Here is a 20,098-nt window from a genome sequence, read left to right on the forward strand (position 1 = left end):
CATCTCAGTATCTCAGTTACTGTGAAGTTACATATATATATATATAGATGTGTGGGTATGTGTGTGTATGTATACATATACACACACAAATACATATCTATCTCTCTGTGTATGTTTATATAGCATCATCTTGTAGCCCTGTAGCAATAAGCTTTGGGAGGCACATAAACAGCAATAGGGAATAAAATGGTTGCTATGCTATGGATTATATATATCATCTTAGATTTCTATATATAAACCCCACACGTCCTTATTTATCCAAACTCATGAATTCATACAGATATGAGCAATTGTAGATTTAAGACCAGTGCTTTAAAAAGTTACCTTTAAAAAAATAGCATTCTTTCTACCATATCTTATTCTCATCCCGGCTTCCTTAAATAGGGGTTAAGAAGTCAAGTCAGCATTATCAACATCAACTACAGGGCTACGTTTCAGTAATGAACCAGGGTGAGCTGTGTTCAGGAGATGATGTGCTACCTGTATTTTCTTGACTAGGCTTTGCCAGGATGCACGTCTACCTGCATAACATTGGGATATCTGTTCTTTAGAACTTGCATGCTTTTGATTAGTTATAGGTAATACGCTAGACATTAAGAACCACCAGATAAATGATTAAACATTTGACACAAGATTCTCTTTGGTGTCTCCCCATATTTTAAACAAGGAAGTAATCTAGCATAGTAGTTTAAGACTGTGACCATGGAGTCAGATGCCACCTGCCACAGGGTGTGCCTAGGCAAGTGTCTTTGCCTCTCTGAGCCTTATTTTTCCTTTCTATAAACTAGGAGCATAATGGCACCTTCATCATAGAGAGCATTCTGAAGGTTAAGTGAACTCATTCACATAAAGTAATGAGCAATAAACCCAGCACATACTAAGCATTTAGAAAGAACACGGTCATCACAATTGTATAAGGCAGATTATATAATAACAACAGATATGGTTATAGATCTAATCTGTCATGGTTATTATTACTCCTATTATTACTATTATATTTATATTGTTACTATATTTATGTAATTATTATATTCTCTGGAGAAGGGAATGACCACCCACTCCAGTATTCTTGCCTGGAGAATTCCAAGGACAGAGGACCCTGGTGGGCTACAGTCCATGGGTTCACAAAGAGTTGGACATGACCGAGCGACTAACACTCCCCATGACATGACATTACCTTATTTGAATTGAGGGAAATTTAAGATCTGGTTTTCTCATGTTTCTTATGCACCTATGTGGTAACAAAAGATAGAAATTATAAATAGTATAGATTGAAGTGTTTTATTTGGGGCTTGTGTTGAATCAAATGCTAAAGCAGTTAAGGTACATTGAGGAGAAAATCCAGTGGTCTTGAAACAAACAGCACAAAGGTTCAGCACTATGAGGCATGGGTTCACCGTGTTGAATGGATTTTGCTTATTTGTTTGTCTGGTTTTTAATTAGTACAATCTTAAAAACATGAATTTTTATTAGGTCCATTTGAAATTCAGCACATTTTATCCTGGGCTCAATTTAGTTTCTAGTTTATGAAAGCTCCTTTCATTCTTTTAAGAAATATCTATGAATAGAGTGTAAATGATAATGCTAGAAATAAAATATTATTTATACATCATTTTTCACTTTTTTTTTGGCTGTGCCACATGGCTTATGGGATCTTAGTTCCCTGACCAGGGATCAGACCCATGCCCCCTGCAGTGCAAGCACAGAGTCCTAACCATTGGACCTCTAGGGAATTCCTATCATTTTAAACTTTTGAATAGGACTTTAAGTATATTCTCTTCTGCTGAAATTCATTAGGTTCATGGATCCAGGATACTCAACTCATTATATAGACAGGAACACTACAGAGGTGAAGAAATGCAGAGAAGTGAGGCTAGATTATGATGCTATTGATCTAAACTGTGGGGGAGGCCAGTAAATGATCTAAAAATCTCTATTGCAGGCTCCAAGAGAAGAAGGGGACAGGCCATCACCATGAAGAAGCCAGAGGAAGGGAATGGGGGGTACTGATGAAACACTGGACTTGATTATTAAGACCCCCTTCTATCTATTCTCTCTCTCTATGAAAAAGCGCTTTTAAGCATCACACCAATTTGGTCCTGGAATTTGGTCAATCTGGCCTTTTCCATCAGAATATGCTCTACAGAAGGAAAAAGCCTCAAAGGACCCTCCTGGCATGAATGCCCTGCTGCTCCCCTTCACTAGACCAGGGCCAAGATTCCTATCGAGGTAACTAGAGATGAAGAAGGGAACACACCAGGCCCTTGATATTTCTGAGCCTCCGGAAAAGCCAATCCCCCAGGACTCCCTGCAGGCCAGGGGAAAGAGAAACCCTTTGAGGCTCAGCTTGAATCCGCAAGCCTTTCAGAACACTGAGAAAGCTAAACACAGCAGTTCCATGACTACTCATTTGGAAAGAGCCCATCTTTTTCAAAACGTGGGTCTTAAAAGTGGATCATCTATTTTTGCTTTTGTCGCTTTGGCTTTTGGTGTCAAATCCAAAAATTCGTTGCCAAATCTGATGTCAAGGAGCTTAACCCTTATGTTTTCTCCCAGGAGTTTTCTGATTTCAGGTTTTACATTCAAGTCTATCCATTTTGAGTCCATTTTTTGTATGGTGTAAGATAGGAATCTGATTTCATTCTTTTGTGTGCGGCTGTCTGCAAACAGGATGGGGAAGAGATATCTGTACTCCAATGTTCACTCAGTATTATTCACCGTAGCTAAGATGTGGAAAAGACTTACATGTCCGTGAACAGATGAACAAATAAAGATGTGAGATATATACATCTATGAATACTAGGCTTTCTTCTGTACATTCCTATGAGCTTATACCCTCTTGGGTATAGCCCTGTTTTCTGCTTAGACACAAACTGACAGACCAGTATCTGATATTATTTCTTAAAAATTAAACGTGTCTTTGTCCCCTTCTTCCATCTCCGACTTTTGGGCATCTAAGCTGCCACAAGCCTCTCTCTGGTCTAGGCGCATGCCTACGTTTTAGTCTCAATACTTCCTTTTTCCCTACTCTGCACCATGCACCCCTGCTTAACACTTTGCTATTTGGTTTCTGTGGTTTTCTGCAAAGGGTACATTTCCTTCACTTACTCTCTGTCTCCTGGCAAGCTCCTATTCACCTCTCAAAATTACACTAAAAGATTTGCAGGCGCCAATCTCCAAAATAGCCCTCTTCCATTACACATCTAGCAGGCAGCCTCAGCTAACGCCAGAGCCCCTTTAAAGATGTCCCCTGCCAGAGCAATGTGAAGAGGCGAGAGAGACCCCTGGACCAACTAAAGCCTGCATGCCACTGCGTTCCTGTGTCCAGCACCTACGTCCCACTGCTGTAGCCACCATACCCAAGAGAAATGCTGAAGGGGATGCTAAAGGAGATGAGGCCGAGGTGAAGGACTAACCACAGAGAAGATGTGCAAGGTTATCTGCTAACCTGCTCCTCCAAAGCCAGCACCCAAGACTAAAAAGGCTCCTGCAAAGAAGGTACCCAAAGGGAAAAAGGGGAAAGCTGGTGCTGGCAAGGGTGGGAATAACCCTGCAGAAAATGGAGATGCAAAACAGACCAGGCACAGAAAGCTGAAGGTGCTGGAGATGCTAAGTGAAGGGTGTGCATTTCTGATAATTGTGTACTTTTGCTGACTGTACAGTTTGAAATACTATTTTTTATCAAGCTTTATAAAAATGCAGATTTTTGTTTTACTTTTTTTTAAGCTATGTTGTTAGCACACAGAATACTTCATTGCTGTTTTATGGGGGGAAAGGCACATGTCTCTAACAGGATGTCTCAGAAGCTGAATTGACATGGGGGAAAAACACCTTTCCCGTCTAGTTTTGAGAGACTTCCTGTTGGTTCCCAGGAAAGAGGGATTCCTTGATGTTGACACACATTAACCACCTTGGCACAAATGCCTTGTGATGTGGAAAAATTAAAATTTAGTTTTTATGTCCTCTTCTCCTTCTCCACCTCAGCATAGGAATTACTCCCCTAAACCCAGAGACCTGTGGAACCTGACCCCCCAAAACTGATGACCAGCTCTTATGGCAGAAAATGAAGAGGAACTAAAAAGCCTCTTGATGAAAGTGAAAGTGGAGAGTGAAAAAGTGGGCTTAAAGCTAAACATTCAGAAAACGAAGATCATGGCATCCGATCCCATCACTTCATGGGAAATAGATGGGGAAACAGTGTCAGACTTTATTTTTCTGGGCTCCAAAATCACTACAGATGGTGACTGCAGCCATGAAATTAAAAGACGCTTACTCCTTGGAAGGAAAGTTATGACCAACCTAGATAGCATATTCAAAAGCAGAGACATTACTTTGCCGACAAAGGTCCGTCTAGTCAAGGCTACAGTTTTTCCTGTGGTCAAGTATGGATGTGAGAGTTGGACTGTGAAGAAAGCTGAGCGCCGAAGAATTGATGCTTTTGAACTGTGGTGTTGGAGAAGACTCTTGAGAGTCCCTTGGACTGCAAGGAGATCCAACCAGTCCATTCTGAAGGAGATCAGCCCTGGGATTTCTCTGGAAGGAATGATGCTAAAACTGAAATTCCAGTACTTTGGCCATCTCATGGGAAGAGTTGACTCATTGGAAAAGACTCTGATGCCGGGAGGGATTGTGGGCAGGAGGAGAAGGGGACGACAGAGGATGAGATGGCTGGATGGCATCACTGACTCAATGGATGTGAGTGTGGGTGAACTCTGTGAGTTGATGATGGACAGGGAGGCCTGGCGTGCTGCAATTCATGGGGTCGCAGAGAGTCGGACACGACTGAGTGACTGATCTGATCTGATCTGATGTCAGGCAATCTGGACTTTCCAGTGTCACCATTGAGATGGTATCCTTCAAAAAAGGAGCAGTTCATTTTTTATACTGTGGCTCCTCAGAGTGATACTTCTGCCATTTTCATTTCCATTTGCTGAAAGTCAGGGTCGGCTTGTGAAAAGTTGTTAAACAACATGCTAAATGTAAAATGTCAACCCTCAGTCTAAACTTTCCCTGTTCAGAGCATCACATGAAGATTTCATTGGGTTTCATAGTGGCTTTCTGATTTTGGTAGTCCATTTGAAAAATGCAGTTTGAAAGTTGTATACGGTTAATGACTGTCTGCTCATATCCTGCCTGAAATACCATGATTGTTTATGAAAAGTATCTTTAATAAAGCTGGATACAGTTTGGCTTGAAAAAAAAAAATAGATGTCCCCTGTCCTCCTTACCTGGCGAGCAGCCTCTGCCAGGACTGGCATTCCCTCAAAGTGTCCCCTGACCTGGGTGGCTGGTCCCATATTCAGAAAGCCTGCAACAGTCACGGCTGCACTAGCACGCCTGCAGCAGCTGTGGAGCAGCCATAATAAGAGGGCACACCCACCCCACACAAGGGGATCCTCCTGGAACACCCGGCTCTGGTGACCAGGGCAGACCATGCTATTGGGTCCCCAGGATACCTTCTACATAACACCACTCCTTTCAAACTGGGAAGCATAGCTAATCTACTTAATATGTAAAAACAGAGAGCTAGACAAAATAAGGAGACAAAGGAATATATTCCAGATGAAAGAATACACAAAACCTCAGAAAAAGAACTAAATGAAACAGAGATAAGCCGTCTATCAGAAAAAGTTCAAAATGATGGTCATAAAGATACTAACTGAACTTGAAAGAATAATGGAGGAATACAGTGAGAACTTCAAAAAGACAAAAGATAAAAAAAGAACCAACGAGAGCTGAAGAATACCATAACTAAGGAAAAAATACACGAGAGGGAGTTGAGACCAAATTAGAGGATGCAGAAGAATGGATCAGTGATCTAGAAGAGAGAGTAGTGGAAATCACCTAATAATAACAATAATAATAATAATTTTTTAAAAGAGGAGAATTTAGAAGACCTCTGGAACAACATCAAACATACTAACATTCACATTATATGGCACCAGAAGAAGAGAGACAAAGGGGCAGAAAATCTATTTGAAAAAAACAGAATAATGGCTGAAAATTTCCCTAAACTGCTGAAGGAAACAGAAATCCAAGTTCAGGAAGGACAGTCCCAACCAAGACGAACCCAAAGAGACCCACACCAAGACAAATTATAGTTAAAATGTCAAAGAGATAAAGAGAATCTTAAAAGCAGCAAGAGAAAAACAACTAGTCACAAAACAACTATCATAATACCAATGCCATTTGTCACAGAATCAGAAAAAATAATCCTAAATTTGGTATGGACCTATAAAGCAATCTTGAGAAAGAAGAACAAAACTGGAAGTATCAGGCTCTCCAATTTCAAACTATACTACAAAGTTCTAGCAATCAAAACTGTATGATACTGGCATGTGGGTGTGTGCACACACACACACACACAAACACAAAGATCAATAGAACAGAATAAAGAGTAAAAAAATAAACCCACACTTCTATGGTCAACTAATCTATGATAAAGAATAAACAGTGAGGGAAAGACAGCTTCTTCAATAAATGGTGTTGGAAAAACTGGGCAGCTGCATGCAAAAGGATGAAACTGAACCATTTTCTTATACCATATTTAAAAATAAACTCAAAGAAGATTAAAGACTTTTGTGTACAACCTAAACCCATAAAACTCCTAAATAAAAATGTGGGCAGTAAAATCTTTTGTATATATCTTGGTACTATTTTGGATCCGCCTTCTTAGGTAAGGGCAACAAATGCAAAAATAAATGCAAATTATTACATCAAACTAAAATGAAAGCTTCTGCACAGAAAAAAAGAAACAATCAACAGAAAAAAGCAAGCTACCAAATGGGAGAATGCATTTGCAAAAAATATATCATAAGGGGTTAAATTCAAAATATGTAAAGAATTCATAGGATACAATTTCAAAAAGAAACAATCCAGTTAAAAAACCAACAGAAAACCTGAATAGTCATTTTCCACAGAAGATATAACACAGCCAGTAGACACATGAAAAAATGCTCAATATCACTAATCATCAAGGAAATGCAAATGCGAATCAAAACTACAATGAGATACTAACTCACATCTCTTTGGGTTCATCTTGGTTGGGACTCTGCTTCCTGAACTTGGATATCTGTTTCCTTCAGCAGTTTAGGGAAATTTTCAGACATTATTCTGTTTTTTTTTTTTTTTTTTTTTCAAATAGATTTTCTGCCCCTTTGTCTCTCTTCTTCTGGGACCATATAATGTGAATGTTAGTATGTTTGATGTTGTTCCAGAAGTCTTCTAAATTCTCCTCTTTTAAAGGAGATGAATAGTCAGAATGACTATTATCAAAAGACAACAAATAACAAGTGTTGGCAAGGAGACAGAGCAAAAGGAAACCTTCGTGCACTATTGGCAGGGATATAAATTGGTGCAGCCACTAGGAAAAACAGTACTGAGCTTTGTAAAAAAATAAAATAAATAAAATAGAGCTGCCATATAATCCACCAAATTCATTTCCAAACATTTACATGATGAAAATAAAAACATAAATTTGAAAAGATGTATTGTAAGTAAAGCTGCAGCAAATATATCTTTTCAAATTTATGTTTTTATACATGGCATCAACCTGTGTCCATCAATAGATGAAAGGATAAAGAAGATGTGGTGTATATAAACAATGGAATATTACTCAGCCATTAAAAAAAGAACACTACCTTACCATTTAGAACAACACAGATGGACCTAGAGGGCATTGTGTTAAGTGAAATAAGTCACACAGAGAAAGACAAATAACATATGATTCTACTTATGTGTGGACTCTTTAAAACAAAAGGATAAAGAAAACAAAACAGAAATAGACTCATAGATACAAAGAACGAACTGTTGGTTGCCAGAGGAGAGAGGTGGGGCATTGGGCAAAACAGGTAAAGGGGATTAAGACGTACAACCTCGCAGTTATAAAGTAAATAAGTCATGGGGACATAAATATACAGCATAAGGAATACAGTTGATAATACTGTAATAACTTAAATGGGGACAGACAGTTATTAGACTTACCATGGTGATCACTTTACAATGTATTTAAATGTTGAATAGCTATGTAGTATACCTGAAATTAACATTAGTGTATACCTGAAATTAACCTATTGTTGTACATCAACTCTACTTCAATAAGAAAAAAACGGAGGCTCAGAGACTCCCTTCCCAATGCCAGTCTGACCTGTCTGATGTGGATGCACTCTTAATTTTCTTTCATAACCTCTGTCACAGGATCTTTTCTATTTGCCTGCATGTCTGTCTCCCATCCTTGGCTCTAAGCTCCTGGAGAATGGGCACACTGTCTTACTTCTGCCTCTAGTGGATTATTAGGGCTTGTGTAGAGTAGGTGTTCACACATTTTTTCTTTTGCTGTTTCATTTGTTTAGTAACTGAGAAATTAGTTGATAGATCTCTTTTGGTCACCCAGAGATCTTTCATCCTCATTCAAGGCTCTCAAGTATTTTCTGAATAGATAAAGTTGCTGGAAAATTGAGGTACCAATTGAGGTACCTTCAAGTAAGTGGAGGTCACTCCATCAAGTTTCCAAGTATTATACTTTGATCCATCCACACTTGGCAGCCAGGTATTACAGAAGAATAGATGGCTTGGATGTTTGCAGCAAATGCAATCATTCTTCACAGGGATGGTAATAAGCAACATTACCAATTTCAACCTTGCTGCTGCTGCTGCTAAGTCGCTTCAGTCATGTCCAACTCTGTGCGACCCATAGACGGCAGCCCACCAGGCTCCCCTGTCCCTGAGATTCCCCAGGTAAGAACACTGGAGTGGGTTGCCATTTCCTTCTCCAATAATTTCAACCTTCAGTTCAGTTCAGTTCAGTCGCTCAGTCATGTCCAACTCTTTGTGACCCCATGAATCACAGCACACCAGGCCTCCCTGTCCATCACCAACTCCCAGAGTTCATTCAGACTCACGTCCATCGAGTCGGTGATGCCATCCAGCCATCTCATCCTCTGTCGTCCCCTTCTCCTCCTGCCCCCAATCCCTCCCAGCATCAGGGTCTTTTCCAATGAGTCAACTCTTCGCATGAGGTCGTCAAAGTACTGGAGTTTCAGCTTTAGCATCAGTCCTTCCAAGGAAATCCCAGGGCTGATTTCCTTCAGAATGGACTGGTTGGATCTCCTTGCAGTCCAAGGGACTCTCAAGACTCTTCTCCAACACCACAGTTCAAAAGCATCAATTCTTCGGCACTCAGCCTTCTTCACAGTCCAACTCTCACATCCATACATGACCACAGGAAAAATCATAGCCTTGACTAGACGGACCTTTGTTGGCAAAGTAATGTCTCTGCTTTTCAATATGCTATCTAGGTTGGTCATAACTTTCCTGGTCCTTCCCTTTTTCAAGCTCTGCATTTCTTTCAAGGTTTAATTCTCCATCCCCAATTCACATAAGGCTCTCATCTTTGATTGCATTCTCTTTACCCTGGTGTTCTGCTTCTAGCTGTGTGAACTTGGCCACATTACTTCCCCTCTCTGTGCCTCATTTGCCTTCACTGTCAAATGAGGTAGGATGGAAAATGACTGTCTACCAGCCCATGTGATTCAACAAGTGCTTTCTAAACATCTCCTTGGCAACTGGTAGTTCTCTGCAGAGGAGACAGTGCCAGGTAGAAACTGGCTTAATGTAGAGTAAAGACCTGGAAGAGCTAGGGGCAGGGAGGGTACAGACTGTGCCGTCTGCAGTCCTTATTCCAGTCTCCCCTCCTATCTTTAGTTCTGTCAATCATCTAGGTCTCTGGGTTTTTGGTCAAGGAAAAGACATTATCTTTCTGATAGGACTGTTGTAACTCAAAAGAGTTAATGGGTGTGAAGGATATCTGGCAACTGTAAAGTTATAGAGTCATTATGATTCCTCTAAAGTAAACTGCAAATGTCAATGGGGGTGTTTCATGACTTAAATCACTGTTTACCAAAATGCATTTCATGAACCTGGTTCTGTGAAGTATTTACAGGAGTTACAGGGTGAAGGGGTAGGAAAAGCCAAGTTCTGTGGTCAAATCATTTCAAGGAACAATGCGATGACAAAGACAAAAGACAAAGACAAAAAGGATTTTTTACTGAGGAGGGCCCTGTGCCAGCCGCCAAGCGCTGTGAATCTAAAAAGGGGAACATGTTTTTGCAAGGCTTCTCAGTCCCTTTTGGCCACAGACCTCTTTTTCTGGATAGAGCATCAGAGGAGCATATTTTGGAAAATGCTGTCCTGAACCAACAGAATAATGTTGCCATAGAAGTCTTGGATGCTTTTAACAAATTTAGGAGAGGTATCTTGGGCAGGTAAGAGGGGTTTTCTGTATGTTTAACTTCCTAACTATGGCGGAAGATAATCATAAGCTGCCAAATGCTGGAGGGTGGGGAGGTTGTAACTTGGAGTAAAGACCCCTGGGTTGCAACCCCAGCTCTACCACCAGCCCCCTGTGTGACCCTGGACCACTCTCTGAGGCTCAGTTTGCTCATGTATAAAACATAGGGCTGGATGGTGGGAGCATCAGGACCACCAGAGACCAGTCTGAGATGCCCATACCACTTCCACAGAGTGCTTGCTGTGGGGAAAGAAGAGGAAAAACAAGGCAGCGTGCATATTTGACGTCATAGGAAAACACAGCCGCACTCAGCTCTCAGATCATCAATTCAGGAGTAGGTCACCTGGAATCCAAGGTTCCCTAGTGACAAGGCCCCAGATGGTGGAACCTGAGGTTAGCATATGAGCAGCCTATTCGAGAAGACTCTGGTGGGGAGATGCCCTCACCACTGGCTGCCCATTTTACCTCCTAACACTTCAGAAGTGACTTAGATAACACCACTTATTCTGGGGCTGGGGTCTCTTTCTGTGCTACCTCAGTGTTTTCATATGTTCCCCTATACTCCACACCCACCACTCAAATGGACACAAAGGTCAGTGTCTGATGGCCTCCTAACACTCAGGACTGCATTAATCTTGGACCCATGGCAAAAAAAAAAAAAGAAGCTGACCTCAATATTCATAGCCATGCTCTTGAAATCCCAGATTTATGATGTGTGGAAGGCATTTGCAAAGTTTCACGCTTGCATTTTCTACTCCACTGGTGATAGATTGAAAGCATTAGCTGCAAAGCAAGTAAAACCCAGAGGCTGGAAGGAATTCAAATCCATTTGACTCAACAAGTGCTTTCTGAACATCTACTGGGCAACTGGTAGCTTCTCTGCACAGAGCAGAGGGCAAGGAGGGGACTTCCACTTATCAGAGTTATCAAGACTTATTGTCTTCCTGGCACAGCTGTTCTCTTTAATCCTCACTGTGAGGCATTTGGTAACACCAGTGGACAGGTAAAAAGGTCGAAGAAGCAACTAACTTGCCAAATATCACAAATATATAGGAATCCAGATTTTGATTCTAATATCTGTCTGATTCTAAAGTCTGAGCTATTTCCACTAAAACTACACTTTCTTACTAGTTATGGATGGGATAAAAATTTGTGACCCTCAGGAGGCGATGAGGGTTTGGAGAAATAACTCAGGAAAAAAATGGACAGAATGGTGGGAGGTACACAGAACTAAGAATCAGGAACTAAGTGTTTTTGTCTGCTTTGATTTCTGAGAAAACAATAAAACTACATGCTTGTATATCTATATCTGTTTTTTAAGATCAGTTAAAAACTACAAATATTGATTTATGTTCTACTTCACAGAGTCACAATTTCAGAATATGATTTTACAATTGCCATATAGATCATCTTAAGTCCATTGTTTTGCAGGTAAGAAAAAGAATTCTCAGACACCTTAAATAACTTGCCTGGGGTCATATAGTAAGGTCGTCCAGCCCTCCGTACTCTATCCACCCATGCATCTCTACAACTTCTATCCATCTACCCTCCATCCAACCATCCATCCTTCCATTATATATATATATATATATATATATATACACTCATCCACCTGTCCTCTATCTATCCACCCTGCATCCATCCATCTCCCACCCATCTACCCATCAAGCCATCCTTCCTTCTAGCCAACACTGGGCAAGCACCTATTCTAAACCAGGTCCCAAACCAGACCCCAAAGAACTCCAGGCTTCCTGCCCATTCCAGCAGCATGTTTTTACTATAAGAGTGAATCTGGACCAAAGCTCTACTCCATAATAGAAGGCTACATATCAAAGTGTCACAAATAAAGAATATATGAGGTGAGAGGAAAGTTCTCCAGGGCTTGGACTTGCTATCATATTTCAGCCTGGATGCCTCTGGAGCTTGAGCAGAGGGCACATGCATGCATCTGAGCTTGAGCAGAGGGCACAGGCATGCATATGAGCAGAGGGCACATGCATGCATCTGAGGATTATGGGAAGGTGATGGTCTGATATTTGGAAATTGATCAAGACCTGTAGCTCTAGCCTAGACTGGGCCTGAAAAAATATTTCCTCATAAAAACAATATTATAATTTCATTAAAAATAGTGAATATTGGCATAATTTTTTACTAATTATATTTATCCATTCACAAATACTTGTTGAGTACCAATGATGCATTTCATATGCTTTTCATTTAATGCTCACAATAAGTTTATAAGGTTGATATTAATATTTTCTCCACCTTCATATTAGGGGTGCAGAAACTGAACTCAGAGCAGTCTGTACCTTTCCCATAGTCAAATAGATAGTAAGGAAAAGAGCCAATATTTTAACCCAGGGTTCTTGGACTTCAAAGTTGATCCTAAACTAAGCTGTCTCCAAAAAGCTTGTGTTTCAAAGGGAGAAGGAATAACTCCTTGCTATGGGGTTCAGAGAAAGACTCATAGAATAGAATTCTAATCAGAAAAAAGGTAGTATTCTGGACAGGGCCAAAAAGGGTGTCTCCAGGAAGAGAAACAGCTTGTGTAAAGAGATAGGAACAAGGGAGCTGAGTTCAGGAAAAACCAGGTGGGCTGTGGTGACAGAGCCATGAGTTGGGAAGATGTAGGTGGGGTCCTGTTGTACTTGATCTTAATCCTATGAATAATAAGGAGCCACTGAAGGCTTTTGAGCAGGAAGGTGATACAATAAAATCCATGCTTTTACGATATCAATCTAGTGGTTGTGAAAGCATGAAGGAAGAAGATCCTTTAAGAGGACAATGTTTAAGAGACTTCTCCAGAAAAGAAGAATAAAAATGTAAGCAGCGTGGCAATGACAAGAAAGAAAAAGGAAGAGAAGAATACAAAGATGCTAAACAGGTTGAATAGATAGATGAGCGAATGGATGAATGGCTGGTTAGATGGATGGATAGCTTGATGGCTGTCTGGCTGGCTAGGTAGATGAATGGATAAGTGATTGGGTGGATGGATGGATGGATGGGTGAATGGGTAGATAAAGGGATGGTTATTTGTGCTTGTGTAAGAATTTCTCTATTATGAATCTATTTCCTTTCCTTTGAGCTCTACCAACAGTGTGCATAATTTTTGGCTTTCCCCCTAGTGAGACCTCAGTAACAACCATAACTGCAGATCTGGCAGCCTCCACTTCATTCTATTTTCTGGGGAGAAAGGCCAAAACATGGAAGCCTCTCCATTCATCCACTCTGCACATCATCTTGAGATTCTTCTGCCAAACTATGATTTCATCATGTCTCCACATGTTGTCAATGAAATTAAAAAATATAACAAATGTTATTTTTGCTGTCATTCATGACATGTACTAAACACTGTATTAAGTGTATGATATAAGCCTGTGAAAAGCCTAAGTTTTGCTATTAGGCTTAATTTGATTTTATCCTGACCAGACCATTGGAAAAGACCCCAATGCTGGGAAAGATTGAAGGCAAGAGGAGAAGGGGACAACAGAAGATGAAATGGTTGGCATCACTAACTTGATGGACACAAGTTTGTGTAAGCTTCAGGAGTTGGTGATGGACAGGGAAGCCTGGCATGCTGCAGTCCATGAGGTCGCAAAGAGTCAGACATGACTGAGTGACTGAACTGAACTGAAACCACTTATTAGATATGTGACCTTGGACAAGTGATTCAATTGTATTCAAGCACACCCATAAAATGGTGATATCACCAACTTATAGGGCTGTTACAGGAATTAAATGAGCTAATATATAAAGTGATCAGTGTAAAATATATGATCAATAAATGGAAACTATATGTTTAAATAAGGTCTTTTAATTTCTATAATGGAGTTCTTTTTAATATCTTCCTATTTCTCAAGGATCACTGGGTGTCTGTGTTCCCTTAAACAGGGACCCTCTGTAATGGCATATATTTGGCATTTGGAAGATAGGCCCTCTCACACCACCACAATCACTCTTTATCACAAATCCACAAATTTCATGTCCTTTTTTTCAGCCTTTAACAACGGGCAGACTCATCCCTCTATCTTCACAAGTCTTTTCTCTATTAAGGCAAATTCCCATCATTTGGTCCAGATGCCACATGTTGACTCAATAGGAGACCACACTCTCCAGTGTTTCCAAGAGTTCTGCAGTGCAATCAGGTGTCACAACTGTATCTTTAGCATTGACATCAAAGAGAAGTGTCATATTCAACAGAGCTTGCTAGAGGAAGTGCTGTGATCTGATATCAACATGTGTACAACAAACTGATGTTTGTAGCATTTGTCTCCCTCCATCATCTTGAGCAACATCACAATAGTGAAAAGGATGGGGAAAATCCTTAAAAGCATGAAGATAAGAAGGTACAAGGATCCAGGTGAAACCGCTTCCCTTTGTTCACTCTCTTCCCTCTGTCTAAACCTTACACAGCTTGTGCAAGCCAACACCATTGCCATCCTTCAGAAGCCTCTTCTATAGGCTTCCTCTCTGGTTGAGATGGCCATGGACACCCCCTTTGCACAATGAGCTCATCCATAGTCAGGCAAGGATCATGCTCTCACCTTCCTTGTCTCTCCTGCCACACTCCCGGTACACCTCATTTATCCTCCTGCCACTCAGCTGCCCTTTGTCCCTCAGTCATATGAGGATGAAACAGGAATATGATGCCAGGAACATTAAGCTGGTGTTTCAGAAACAGTTTTCATGGAACAGTGAGCTAAGCATATGATTTTTAAAAAGATGGTTTCCAGATGAACTGTTAATTCCATTTTTAATTCTGTTGACATTCCCTGGGGGACTGAGTGATGGTGTTTTTGTTTCTGCAGGAAATGGAGTTTCTTCATCGTTGATCTAAGGGAGATGGGAACTGCCATTAAAACTGCAGTCTCATTCCTAGCCCACATGAGGGCAGAAATTGGAGCTTTTAAATACAAGGGGAGAGATTTCTTTGAATCTAACTCTTTGCACCTTTATGTTCCCCTGAGTCAGGGAAGGAAAGAAAGAGCAGATAACCTTATAGCATATTTTCTGAACCCCTAACCTGCTATATTTCAGAGAAAATCTCTTCTGCACCTTTTCACACCTGCCTAATTCCTTCTTAGACTGCTGCCTCTAGCCACCTTCCCTGATCGTCCCACAGCACAGAAATTGCTCCATTCTCTCTGCCTTTTCTTTATGCCTCTGTCTTAACCTCTCACAGTCTGATTCTTATATGAATCCATCATCTGCACGTCTCACCAGAAGAAGTGCAATAAGTTCCTTAAGACAGTGGTTCTCAAAGTGGTCCTTGGACCTGCAGCATCAGCATCATTTAGGAACTTGTTGGAAATGCAAATTCTTGCCCTTCTCCCTTCTCCAATAACCTGCAACCAGCTATCGAGTCAGAAACTCTGGGGGTGAGGCCAGCAATCTGAGCTTTAACAAAGCGACCAGGAGATTCTAAAGCATGCTGAAGCTTGAGGACCACTGCTTTAACAGTGGCACCTGGTGGAGTGTCCCCCCCTCCCACCACACACATATACATACATAGTAGGAGTAGGCTCTCAATAAATGTTTTGTTGAATGGAACTGTTTAATGATACAGCCCCTAACGTACTGCTAATTATAATCCATTATGGAAAAGAAGACGTGAAGGAGCACTCATTCAAGAACAGAGATGAGCCATAAACATGCAACCGGCCAGCTCTCCACCCTACTTAGACCAACATAAAATGTTTTAAAAGATCATTTCAGATAACAGCGGGCGTTCATTCCAAATCAGTTGATAGCTGCTTTGTGTCTGAGACATCCCTGGAATGTTTATTGTCAGGAGTTCTTCACCATTAACGATGGTATTTGGTTGGAGAGTTCTGAAACCTCTGTTTGCACTGAAGCTGTTTCACAGTCTGAGAAGGTGGCACCTACAGCGTTTGGGAGCCCTGGCAGAGAAGGCAGGTGATAACAGTGCTTATTACTGTATGCATTCAATATAGAGCAGGTCAAAATCCTGTTCCCTGGAACACAAAAACTACCTGGAATAAGAGCCTGAAATAACACAGCTGTCCTCTAAGCTATTATTTTCCTCCAGTATCATCATCGTAAAGGGTTTCACTTTACTTACCTTTCTCAAGAAAGACTCCCAGCTCCCAAACAAAAGATAATAGTCCCAAGACTCAGATCCTTTCTACCCCAACAGAACTTACATATGTATTTTTTTTTTCACACAACCAGATTTTAACGACACAAATAGAATGATGTCTTGCCAGAGTATTTGTAACTGTTTTTTTCTCATGAATTCCTTCCTTCCATTTAGTTGCATTGTATTTCTTTAAGGAGGGTCAGTGCATTTTAATCACAATGTACACTGGCTGGCTAGAGCTACTGATGCAAGAATTCAAAGCTCAGTTCATTTAGACGTGAACTACAAGTTCAATGAGAGAAGCAAAGGGTAAAATGAAATTACACAGCCTTTTGGCTGATTTCCCATTTCTGTGTCTATAAAGGCATGGGATGGCCTTTGATGCCCCAGATTTCTGGAACAATAATGCCCTAGAAAGAGTTCATATAATATTAATAGCATGTTATTGAAGGAGATAAATATAAAACCCAAATTAAAAAAAAAAAAAACTGATTTGGCAAGTAAAGATTATCAAAAGTCCTTTCTCTCTTATTTCTAACTAACAATCATCACCAAAATAATAACTAACATTTGTACAGAGCTTTGCAATTTATGAAACACTCTTATATCCATTAAGTCAGTTAACCAGCATGGTCAGTACTAATAGCTAAGATTTATATAGAGTTTACGACACACCAGGCATCGTGCCAAGAACCTCACGTGAATTATGTAACTTCATGTTCATAACAGTCTTCTCATGTGTCCTTATTTTACACAAACAGAAACTAAAGTTGTGACTAGATCACACAGCTAGTAAGTGATAAAGCTAAGATTTAACCCAAGGCTTCTGATTCTACTAGAATCTGCTACTATCTACCAGCATCCTGTTCTAGTATTATACTAATGTCTAGATACTATCCACTGGTATCTCATATCTAGCTAGCAGCATCTTAGAGGAAAGAAATTCAGACTCAGGTAGATTGTGTGATAAGCCCAGAGTCACCCAGCAGTAAGCAGCAGAGCTTGAACAAGGACCTAAGTGTCCCCAGTTCTCAGTTTTAAGACAGCCCCTGTGATCTCTTCACACAGTGTTCACACATAGGCCCAAGCAAGACAAAGGCCCCTGTGGCTATTCCAGCCTGCCTCCTCTGCAGACAGACCTTGTGTCTAGTTGAACTTTCCTTCTATAATTAACACACAGAAAAAATGAAACGTTGTGAAGAATGAGAAATAAGAGCTACTGGAAAAAGAACAGAAACAGAAACAAAGCAAGTGTCAGTGAGGGGGTGGGCACTCAGCCTGGAGCAGCAGAACGCAGACAGGAGATGGAAACCTTTTGTACTTGCTCAGTTCAGAAAGGCCACATTGTACTGCAGGACAGAACCAGCCCAAACTAGTTTCACATGCCAAGGAATGCCACTGCATTCCCTTCACAGTGGCTTCTCCTCCTGTGGGACTATCCAAGACTTGTTCTGGGCTTCCATGACTTCCAGACCGTAGGCTTTTGGAGGGCAAGGACTCGGCTTGCAGCTGCAGCATCTTGCTTAATGCCTGGCACTTGTGAAACTCCCAAAGGGTTTTGGTGCACAGAACTGCAGAGAATCTGGCTGCTATTATTAGAGATGCTCCCACTTCTCTGCCTCAGTTTCCCATCTGTAAAATGGGAACAGTAAAAGTACCTCCTTGACAGGACCATCTGTGCTGCTACTGCTGCTGCTAAGTCACGTCAGTCGTGTCCGACTCTGTGCGACCCCATAGACCTACTAGGCTCCGCTGTCCCTGGGATTCACCAGGCAAGAATACTGGAGTGGGTTGCCACTTCCTTCTCCAATGCATGAAAGTGAAAAGTGAAAGTGAAGTCGCTCAGTCATGTCCGACTCAGCAACCCCATGGACTGAAGCCTACCAGGCTCCTCCGTCCGTGGGATTTCCCAGGCAAGAGTACTGGAGTGGGTTGCCATTACCTTCTCCGATTCTGTGCTAACATACAACATACATATAAGACATATAACACGTTGTCTGGCCCCACTGTGTGTTCCATAACTGATGGTTGCTGCTATTAAAGTTTAATACTGGCATCAAATGAAATCAAGTCACTATCTGCTATAATTAGATTATCCAGCCCAGTTTCCTCATTTTATAAATGAGGGATTGCAACCCAGGGAGGGAGCGCAGCTTATGCAAAGTCACTCAGTATTTAGCAAGTGGGGGAAATAGAAAATCAAGGCTACCTCCAGCCTTTTGATGCAGTGTTCTTTCCTGATGATATGTGCTTCGCTGACATCAGGGATGGAGTTTGGGCAGACATGTCTGCCTCCCAGCCCAGCCCAGGAATGCAAAGAGCTGAAGGAGATGATTCAGAGTCTAAGCCAAATAACTTGCATTGAAAACCTACTGTGTGCTAAACATTTTCACAAATACTATGAATATCTCATTTGAGGCCTCAGCATAAGACTGCAAGAAGCAAGTATTATTATTGGCCTCTTTTTGCAGCCAAGGAAACTAAGGATTGGAGATACTAATTTAAAAGCTACCCACCGAGGAGAGGGTAAGATGCATGGAGAGAGTAACATGGAAACTTACATTACCGTATATAAAATAGACAGCTAATGGGAATTTGCTGTATGTCTCAGGGAACGCAAACAGGGGCTCTGTATCAACCTAGAGGGGTAGGAGGGGGAGGGAGATGGGAAGGAGGTTCAAAAGGGAGGGGACACAAGTATACCTATGGCTGATTCATGTTGAGGTTTGCAGAAAACAACAAAATCCTGTAAAGCAATTATCCTTCAACTAAAAAATAAATTTAAAAAACAAAAATAAAATAAAAATAAAAGTTACCCACCTAGTAAGTCAACCACCTATTAAGTGTTGCAGCAAGGATTCCAATCCAGATCTATCTCACTCTGAAGCACATTGATCTTTCACTAAGAACTACTATAACCTGGAGACAAGAAAGCAGAATCTAACGTGATGAAGAATGTCACTGTTACTTTTGTTTACAGTGACAAGTAGGGTTCAACATTCAGGAAGTCAGGGAAGATAATAGCATGCAGTCATCCACTCAATGAAATGGCCTTGCCAACATGAGTGAGATGCATAATGTGCAGTCTCACCTCATCTGAAACCACCCTATCACGCACATCATTAGCCACACACACCTTCAGATCAGATCAGTTGGTCAGTCGTGTCCAACTCTTTGTGACCCCATGAATCACAGCACGCCAGGCCTCCCTGTCCATCACCAACTCCTGGAGTTCACTGAGACTCACGTCCATCGAGTCAGTGATGCCATCCAGCCAACTCATCCTCTGTCGTCCCCTTCTCCTCCTGCCCCCAATCCCTCCCAGCATCAGAATCTTTTGCAATGAGTCAACTCTTCGCATGAGGTGGCCAAAGTACTGGAGTTTCAGCTTCAGCATCATTCCTTCCAAAGAAATCCCAGGGCTGATCTCCTTCAGAATGGACTGGTTGGATCTCCTTGCAGTCCAAGGGACTCTCAAGAGTCTTCTCCAACACCACAGTTCAAAAGCATCAAGTCTTCGGCGCTCAGCCTTTTTCACAGTCCAACTCTCACATCCATACATGACCACAGGAAAAACCACAGCCTTGACTAGACGGACCCTTGTTGGCAAAGTAATGTCTCTGCTTTTGAATATGCTATCTAGGTTGGTCATAACTTTCCTTCGAAGGAGTAAGCGTCCTTTAATTTCATGGCTGCAGTCACCATCTGTA

General features: G+C 41.2%; 1 protein-coding gene and 1 pseudogene across 1 annotated transcript in view; one reads left to right on the forward strand and one right to left on the reverse strand.

The window, feature by feature from the left end:
* The window catches only part of DAB1 (DAB adaptor protein 1), a 1,332,660-nt gene that overhangs the window by 1,214,876 nt on the left and 97,686 nt on the right, over window positions 1-20,098 (reverse strand). The window lies entirely within an intron of this gene.
* Window positions 3,266-3,891, forward strand: LOC147375439 (non-histone chromosomal protein HMG-17 pseudogene; annotated as a pseudogene).

Source organism: Bos grunniens, chromosome 3 (assembly GCF_055505025.1).
Source record: "Bos grunniens cultivar Pamir isolate PY7600 chromosome 3, Bosgru_T2T1.0, whole genome shotgun sequence".
NCBI lineage: Eukaryota > Metazoa > Chordata > Mammalia > Artiodactyla > Bovidae > Bos > Bos grunniens.